At 41.3% G+C, this 9,142-nt stretch overlaps 1 pseudogene; it reads left to right on the top strand.

The window, feature by feature from the left end:
• The first annotated feature begins 6,315 nt into the window (after positions 1–6,315).
• Positions 6,316–6,433, top strand: LOC126426906 (5S ribosomal RNA; annotated as a pseudogene).
• Positions 6,434–9,142: the final 2,709 nt, after the last annotated feature.

The raw sequence follows: 9,142 nt of genomic DNA, 5'->3' as shown, positions 1-9,142 counted from the left end.
ACTGAAAAGTCACAAAGTCCATCATTTCTTGTATTACACCATAATGTCCAGTCATTCAGAAATAAGATTCAAATGCTGGAAGTGTTACTTCAGTCTCAAATAAATCCAGATGTAATATGTATTACCGAACACTGGCTGTCTAAAGAAGAAATTCAGTCAACCTCTATTCCAAGGTACTCATTAACAAGCTTCTATTGTAGGAATTTCTCCACACATGGCGGTACTGCTATATTTGTAAAGGACCAGATAAAATTCAGTGAGGTAGGCCTAAATGAACAGATTGCATTATCTGAAGATAAGGAATTTGAGCTTTCTATGGTTAAGCTGCCTGAACTAAACTATATAATTATAAATGTATACAGAGCACCAAGTAGTAATATTCCAAATTTTATGACCAAATTAGAAGTTCTGCTGAATAGCGTCAGCTCATTAAACATGAGAATAGTACTTTGTGGCGATTTTAACATTGATTTATCAAAAAACAGTAATGCGAAACTTGATTTGTTAAACATGACCACATCCTTTAATATGATCACCACAATACACTCTCCAACAAGATCAACAGAGCATACTGATTCAATAATTGATCAAATCTTCATAACTGATACTTGTTACAAATTCACTGGCAAAGTACTGAGCATGGGATACAGTGACCATGATGCTCAGCTACTGAGCGTTGACATGGAAAATAGTAAAATTAGCCCCAAAAAAGTATTTCAAAGAAGAAACTTTTCAGATGGCAATATTAGGATTTTTAACTTCCTATTAGCTAAGGAATATTGGGACAGTGATTACATGCAAACAACTGTTGATAATATGTTCTTAAGCTTCCATAACACCTTCCTTTATTACTTTAATACAGCATTTCCTTTTGAAACAAAAACTTCAAGCAATCAAAATAGAAAGCCGTGGGTAACAAAAGGAATCAAAAGTTCTAGTGAGAGAAACAAATTTCTCCAATATTGCTCCAAAAAATACATAGTCACTGAAGAATTTTCTGACTATTGTAAAGCCTACAAAAAACTTATCTTAGAGTGATTAGACACGCAAAACTTTTATGGAATGACAATTTCATAAGAAAGTCTTCAAACAAAATGAAAGCTATATGGAAAGTTATTAAAAAAGAAACTTGTAGTTCAACACCTAAAAAGGAAAACATTTCTCTAACACTTAATGTGGTGTCACCGCCAGACACCACACTTGCTAGGTGGTAGCTTTAAATCGGCCGCGGTCCATTAGTACATGTCGGACCCGCGTGTCGCCACTGTGTGATCGCAGACCGAGCGCCACCACAAGGCAGGTCTCGAGATACGGACTAGCACTCACCCCAGTTGTACGAACGACATTGCTAGCGACTACACTGACGAAGCATCGCTCATTAGCCGAGCAGATAGTTAGAATAGCCTTCAGCTAAGTCCATGGCTACGATCTAGCAAGGCATCATTAGCCTTACATAGCAATTGATAGTTTGATAGTTATCGTATGAAATGTCTCATCAAGAACGCTGTATACAAATGGTGGATTAAAGTTAAGTATTCCAGCAGCTACGTACTTTTCCTTATAGCATTCATAAGTATCCTGTTTCAGACCATCAAGTCCGCCTGCTAGCTTAATGGCCGCCTCCCTTAAATAATGTGCGTAGTGTTGGCAATCTGTCAACACTACAGATGGCAACGAGGATTCAAAGACGATTTCGCGTTCGTATTGCTCTAATTTATAGCGCCGACGTTACAAACCGCCTCCTTTCTCTTTGATTGATTTACTTGTGTCATGGCTTCGCCACAATCTCTCGATGTACTGTCCGAATTTTATCGCTTGCAGAATCAGCAGACACAGGCGTTATTGGATGCCCTTGGACAGCTCGTCCAGGGTCAACGTGCACGGCAAACCGATGCGGCAGCCGCCGATTCACCGCTACCGCAGCCACAACTCGCAGTTGCACCGCCTTTTAGGCCCTACGACCCAACGCAGGAAACATGGACCGATTGGTCTCGCCAGTTTGGATTTCATCTCGCCGCCTGCAGAATTCAAGGTAACGAGCGGCAGCCTCATTTATTGTCGTGTGTAGGGGTGCAAACGTACCATGTGATAGTGAAATTATTTCCCCGACGCGACGTAGCAACTCTGTCCTACGAGGAAATTTTGTCTGCTTTTGCTCCAGGCGACGTTGTATTCTATCGCAACTATCGAGGTTCACGGCGTTGGCTCGCAGGGCGCATTCTTTGCTGCCTCGGCTGCACGATGTATTTGGTTTTGGGGGCCTCTGGTGAGGTGCGTCGGCATCTCAATCAGCTGCGCCTCTGTCGTCGCATAGGTTCTGCCACTCCCCGTCTGCTTTCAGCGACGGTGCCGTCCGGTCAGCGCCCTGGGGACCCATCTACTGGCTCGCCTCATCCCCAGGTGTTACCGACGATGCCTTCCATTTTGCCCCATGGCGACGCGCCACCGCAGCCGCCGCCGCCGCCGCCTGTTCTCCTGCCGGCGCCGCCCGCATTCGACGCTTCGCTGCAGCCGCCAAGCGCCTCCCTGGGTCACGCGCCGCCGATCGCTTCCCGTGACCAGCTGTCCTCCGCCATGGAACTCTTGCCCGCTCCGGACCACATGGCGTCTTCGCGCGTCGGATACCCCGACGCAATGGAGGTCGACCCTTCGGCCCCTCCTGTCTCTTTACGGGCGCATACACCGCATGTTGACGTGCACCCTGGACTAGGTTTCCAGGCGTTTCCTAGCTCCCCTCGGACCGAATGGCCGGGTGCGGGTGGCACAGCCTCGCCTGTTGTTAGGCTCCCCACCTCATCGCATACGTCAACATGGGGTCCTCCCCACGGCGGGCGGAAGCCTTATCACACGACCGTTCGCCGATTTGCGGGGGAGGAATGTGGTGTCACCGCCAGACACCACACTTGCTAGGTGGTAGCTTTAAGTCGGCTGCGGTCCATTAGTACATGTCGGACCCACGTGTCGCCACTGTGTGATCGCAGACCGAGCGCCACCACAAGGCAGGTCTCGAGATACGGACTAGCACTCGCCCCAGTTGTACGGACGACATTGCTAGCGACTACACTGATGAAGCATCGCTCATTAGCCGAGCAGATAGTTAGAATAGCCTTCAGCTAAGTCCATGGCTACGACCTAGCAAGGCGTCATTAGCCTTACATAGCAATTGATAGTTTGATAGTTATCGTATGAAATGTCTCATCAAGAACGCTGTATACAAATGGTGGATTAAAGTTAAGTATTCCAGCAGCTACGTACTTTTCTTTATAGCATTCATAAGTATCCTGTTTCAGACCATCAAGTCCGCCTGCTTGCTTAATGGCCGCCTCCCTTAAATAATGTGCGTAGTGTTGGCAATCTGTCAACACTACACTTAATGACTCTAAGGTCACAGATCCATACACAGTTGTAAACAAGTTCAATGAATATTTCACCTCACTAGCAGAAGATCTCATTCAGGCAAACTGCAAGGTTGTTGTTGTTGTGGTCTTCAGTCCTGAGACTGGTTTGATGCAGCTCTCCATGCTACTCTATCCTGTGCAAGCTTCTTCATCTCCCAGTACCTACTGCAACCTACATCCTTCTGAATCTGCTTAGTGTATTCATCTCTTGGTCTCCCTCTACGATTTTTACCCTCCACGCTGCCCTCCAATGCTAAATTTGTGATCCCTCGATGCCTCAAAACATGTCCTACCAACCGATCCCTTCTTCTAGTCAAGTTGTGCCACAAACTTCTCTTCTCCCTCATCCTATTCAATACTTCCTCATTAGTTATGTGATCTGCCCACCTTATCTTCAGCATTCTTCTGTAGCACCACATTTTGAAAGCTTCTATTCTCTTCTTGTCCAAACTAGTTATCATCCATGTTTCACTTCCATACATGGCTACACTCCATACAAATACTTTCAGAAATGACTTCCTGACACTCAATGTTAACAAATTTCTCTTCTTGAGAAACGCTTTCCTTGCCATTGCCAGTCTACATTTTATATCCTCTCTACTTCGACCATCATCGGTTATCGTTCTTCAATTCCACCAAAACGTCAAACAGCACTAATGCTACAATGTTTGTTTATGAAACAAACCCTGATGAAATTATGAACATAATAAAATTGTTACGCAATAAAATCTCTAGTGGCTATGATGAAGTACCTGACCTCATATTAAAGGTGTGTGCTCCCCATATAGTAAAGCCATTATCAACCATCTACAACCAATCATTAAAAACTGGCATTTTTCCAGATGCTCTCAAAATAGCTAAAGTCTCACCATTACTAAAGAAAGGTTCCCCTGATTTAGTATCCAATTATAGACCATTATCCATATTAAGCATCTTTTCAAAAATCCTGGAAAAACTTTTTTATGACAGGCTTATAAATTTCATAAAAAACCACGCACCAATCAGCATTCAACAACATGGTTTTAGTAAATCTTTATCCACCCAGACAGCAATTTTTGAACTGTTGGATCACATACTGAAATCAATTGACCAACATAATATAGCTGCAGGTATCTTCTTAGATCTCTCTAAAGCCTTTGACGTACTAGATCATAAAATACTGCTTGCTAAATTGGAAAGAAGAGGAATAAGAGGTGTGGCTCACAACTGGCTATGCTCTTACCTACAAAACCGCAGACAGAAGGTATCACTTCAGTACGATATTAATGTACAGAATAAAATAAAAACACAGTTTTCCTCTCGGAGGAAAGAACAATAAGATATGGTGTTCCCCAGGGTTCTGTTCTAGGGCCATTACTTTTCCTCATTTACATAGATGATCTTGTTGAACGTATGAGCCAACAAAAAACTATCCTGTTTGCTGATGATACAAGCATAGTGTTGACTGGATCTAACCCTGAATCCCTACAGACAATATCTGATAACTCTATGAAAAAACTTTCTGAGTGGTTTAACAAAAATGGCCTAATTGTTAATAGTGGGAAAACTGTATGTATCAACTTCCATCTAATTCCCACATCCAGTCAAAAAACTATCCAAGTAAAGTTAAATAATGATAAAATTGAAAATGTAAATGCAACAAAATTTTTGGGTCTATGGGTCCAACAAAATTTAAAATGGGACACACATATAAACAACTTATCAAAGAAACTCTCATCATTGTGCTATGGACTAAGAATACTAAAATCTACTACAAGTAAATCCACACTAATGCAAGCATACCATGCGCAGTTCCACTCATTGCTCCGCTATGGAATCATCTTTTGGGGAAATTCAACTCACAGCACAAATATATTTAAACTACAAAAAAGAGCACTGAGGATAATCTGTGGCCTCAAAAAGCTGGAATCCTGTAAATGTCAATTTATAAAACTTAATGTTCTAAGCATCCCATCCCTATTCATTCAAGAAACAATCCTATTCACCAGGGAATACCTCTCAAGAACAGGCAAATTAATCCAAAACAATGATAGACACGCTCATTATACCAGAAGGCAATCTAATATCCATCAAATTTTTTCAAGGACATCATCATACCAAAAATATATAACTCATCTGGGTGTCGTATTACACAATAAAATTCCAGAACAAATAAAAACTGCTCCAGATCCAATATTTAAAAATAAACTAAAGGCATTTCTGACAAAGCACTGTTTCTATTCAGTACAAGAATTCCTGGAAATGAAAAATTATAAATTTCCTTTGTAAAATACTGTGATTAGAGTAAAACATTCTGTAGGCAAAATAATAACCTAATTTCTACTATACACAACTATGTTTCAGTTTCACTTCCCAAAATTTTTCAACTCGCTTTTTGAATGTACAAGTACACATTCTATTAGTATTAAAACTTAATTGTCTGTGAAATCTCAATGTTAATTTCATGTTTAATGTAGTTTTTAAATGACATTGTCCTTCTGTTGTGTTTCCAGTTGACATTTTCACTATTCTGTAATCTCAGTGATTATTGTGTAAATTTAAAGTAGCACTACATTGCCTACATGTTTCTTAGTTCCCCATGTAAATTGTTTGTATTCTCTGTATGTGAAGTTACTATATTCATCAATGAACAATTTTGTGTACATTTTTTTAAAATGACATTTGTTAAGAAAAATGACTTGTCCTATATCGTGTGTACTTTGTACAATATATGATCCACAGGATAAATAAATAAATACAAATACAAACTGCCTTTCCTTTGCTTTTAATGTTTGTGTACCTAGTGTTCCTAATGACCACCAGCACCATCACCACCACAACCACTGCTACCATTGCTCCACGTCCTCCTCCTCCTCCTCCTCCTCCTCCTACTCCTACTCCTACTACTACATTGACGAATACCACTACTATTACTATTGGCAACGGCCTTGCCACAGTGGATACACCGGTTCCCGTCAGATCACCGCAGTTAAGTGCTGTCGGGCTTGGCCGGCACTTGGATGGGTGACCGTCCGGGCCGCCATGTGCTGTTGCCATTTTTCGGGGTGTACTCAGCCTCATGATGCCAATTGAGGAGCTACTCGACCGAATAGTCGCGGCTCCGGTCAAAGAAAACTATCGTAACGACCGGGAGAGCGGTGTGCTGACCACATGCCCATCCTATCCGCATCCTCAGCTGAGGATGACATGGTGGTCGGATGGTCCCGATGGGTCACTTGTGGCCTGATGACGGAGTGTGTGTACTACTATTACTATTGCTAATAACAATGGTGATGACACTTTTACTTACAAACAAACTAGGAGGTTGGGTGTTTGAGCATTGTTATTTGCGAAACTAGTTAACTATACAATCCTGCTTTCCAAATCCTTCAGTGTTATCATCATACCATGTGTCTTAGTTTTCAAGTATTTGAAGTGTTGGTTCTTCAGTTGAGATGTAGGCAAGATCTGATAACCAGTGCTGGACAATATTGTTCCTCAAATATGTTTTTATGCATTTAAGACAAGAAAAACTCTTTTCAACTTAAGCACTTGTTGCAGTTATGTTAGCAACTAGACAAAATAGTTTGAAAGCCCCTGGAAGAATTTGATCCATTTCATTACCAGTCATACTTTCTATTATGTCTCCTAAACTGACAGAGTGAAATGCTTCTTTATGCTGGGAAGACAATATGTTCTTCAGTTTTACATGCAACTCTGAGTGGCTGAAGAAAACATCATAAGTTGTTAATAATGATACACACCATCTACAGGGAAATGCTGGACATAAGTGGCAAACTGATTAGATTTGAGCCCCAATGCCAGTAAGTGCTGAGTCAGTAGAAGCTCCAATGCTTCTGACAAGTGTTGCATTCTCCTATGTGTTTTGGGCACCTCTAAAGCAGCACGATTTTTGATAAAATCTTTGATCTAGAAATTTATTCAGGCATTAAGAGGTTGAGGAAGAGCAGTTCATCACAATACAGAACTCTTGTTTCCAGTTGTGTTGCAATATTATCCAATACCTCAAAGTATACCTGTTTGTTTTTTGACAGCAATGGGTTGCAAATTTATTCTTTGTATTCATCCAACATTTCATGGAAGCCACAAAAGAAATTAAGCATTTCACAGAATTTAAAAAGTCAATCATGTTATCTACATCTCCTAAGTTTTTTGTGTAAGCTATTATGAGATAGTATTGTTTCAAAACTATGCATCATTGGCTTTTTCTTGAGAATGTTGGAAAGCAGGCTTTGACAAACAGAGAGAAAAAAGAAACAAAGTACAGGAGGCTACAACTGAAACCATGAGCTTTTCCTGTAGTCATTGCACTAGAGTCTGAAATGTCAATTATTTCATTTAAAACCTCAGTTGACCATGGTATTTCACTGTCTGAAGAAATGTGTTTGCCAACAATACTATCAAGAATTGCTGTGTATTTGGAAGGCCAATGGAAGAAAGCAAGAATACCTCAAAGCATGGAGAAAAAAATTCTAGCTACTTTTACACAAGAGGTGCTGTGCTGCTAAACTAAATTTAAACAAGGTGCAAAAGAGTGAGTAAAAAGAGTTTGGGGAGAGGGGGCCAATTTCACAGGCTTTAGCTTGCAGGCCATTTAAATTCTTGTGCCACAACAGAAGCACCATCATAGGTTTGGGCCACCAGTTTGTTCTTCGTATTATAATTCTGAAACATGTCACTCAGCACAGTGAACAAAGCATGAAAACCAAGAAAATGTTCTTAAAAATGTCACCTTTGCAGTACACTAGCTTCACATCAATAGCGCTTTATGACTTGTCTAAAATGTTTGTTTCTTTGTCCACAATGAAGGTATAAAATTATGTCCCAATTGGGAATAAATGGGAGAGGCTTACCAGTTCCAGCATGCACCTTTTACAGATTGACTTATTTATGTATTCAATCAGCTTGTTCTGTATAGTTTCTTCAATGTGCTTTCAAATCTTTGTTTCTTCTCTAGAAACCAATATCTTCATATTAGTCATGCTGCCCCACACTGATCTGCATACCATCTTCACCCTTAGGTGTCATCGAAATAAAAGTCACCACAAAGAAAGAGTTGGAGCTTGCTCTCCTCTCACGTTCCCACCACACCTGACCACAATGTGGAACTTCCCCTATTGTTGTTGCCTCTAATGCCCACTAGTGATTAACGACACCTTGCTGTGCTGATATCGTGCACAGCTGGCTGCTGTCTTGACAGTAGCATTGACGCTGGGTTAGACCCATATTCTTTACATGTGGCCACAAATCAAAAGTTCATATCAGGCTTCCACAGTCGGGTTCTAACAGCTTGGATGTATCTAAATTGGGACTATATTGGCAACAAACTCATATTAATTGTGTTAGCTGCTTAAAATGTGCCTTTATGAATGTGTGGTGTCCGTTCTTTCAGACATGTCTGAAAGAACAGACACCACAATTCACATATTTGATTCACCTTGGTGGTGAATGGATCCACATTCTTCAGTGCAGATGCATGGGTATGTGCAACCTCCTGCAGGAATCTCAGAGTAGTGAGCATGAGGGAAATGGACAGGGACTGCAGATAGGTGTTACTTGGTGGGAATGTGAGTCAGCCATGAAGCATGCTGAGATAGTCCTTGCAGTTGTGATAACACTGTGTCCTGGATGGTACAGTCATTAATGCACCTACCTAGTAAGCAGGAGATCCCGGGTTTACATCCCAGTCTGGGACACATTTTCACTCATCGGCACTGATTCCACATAATGTCCCAATGCAGCTG

This window comes from Schistocerca serialis, chromosome 1, assembly GCF_023864345.2.
Source record: "Schistocerca serialis cubense isolate TAMUIC-IGC-003099 chromosome 1, iqSchSeri2.2, whole genome shotgun sequence".
Classification (NCBI taxonomy): domain Eukaryota; kingdom Metazoa; phylum Arthropoda; class Insecta; order Orthoptera; family Acrididae; genus Schistocerca; species Schistocerca serialis.
The sequence above is the reverse complement of the archived record's forward strand: the minus strand, read 5'-3'. Positions and strand labels throughout refer to the sequence as shown.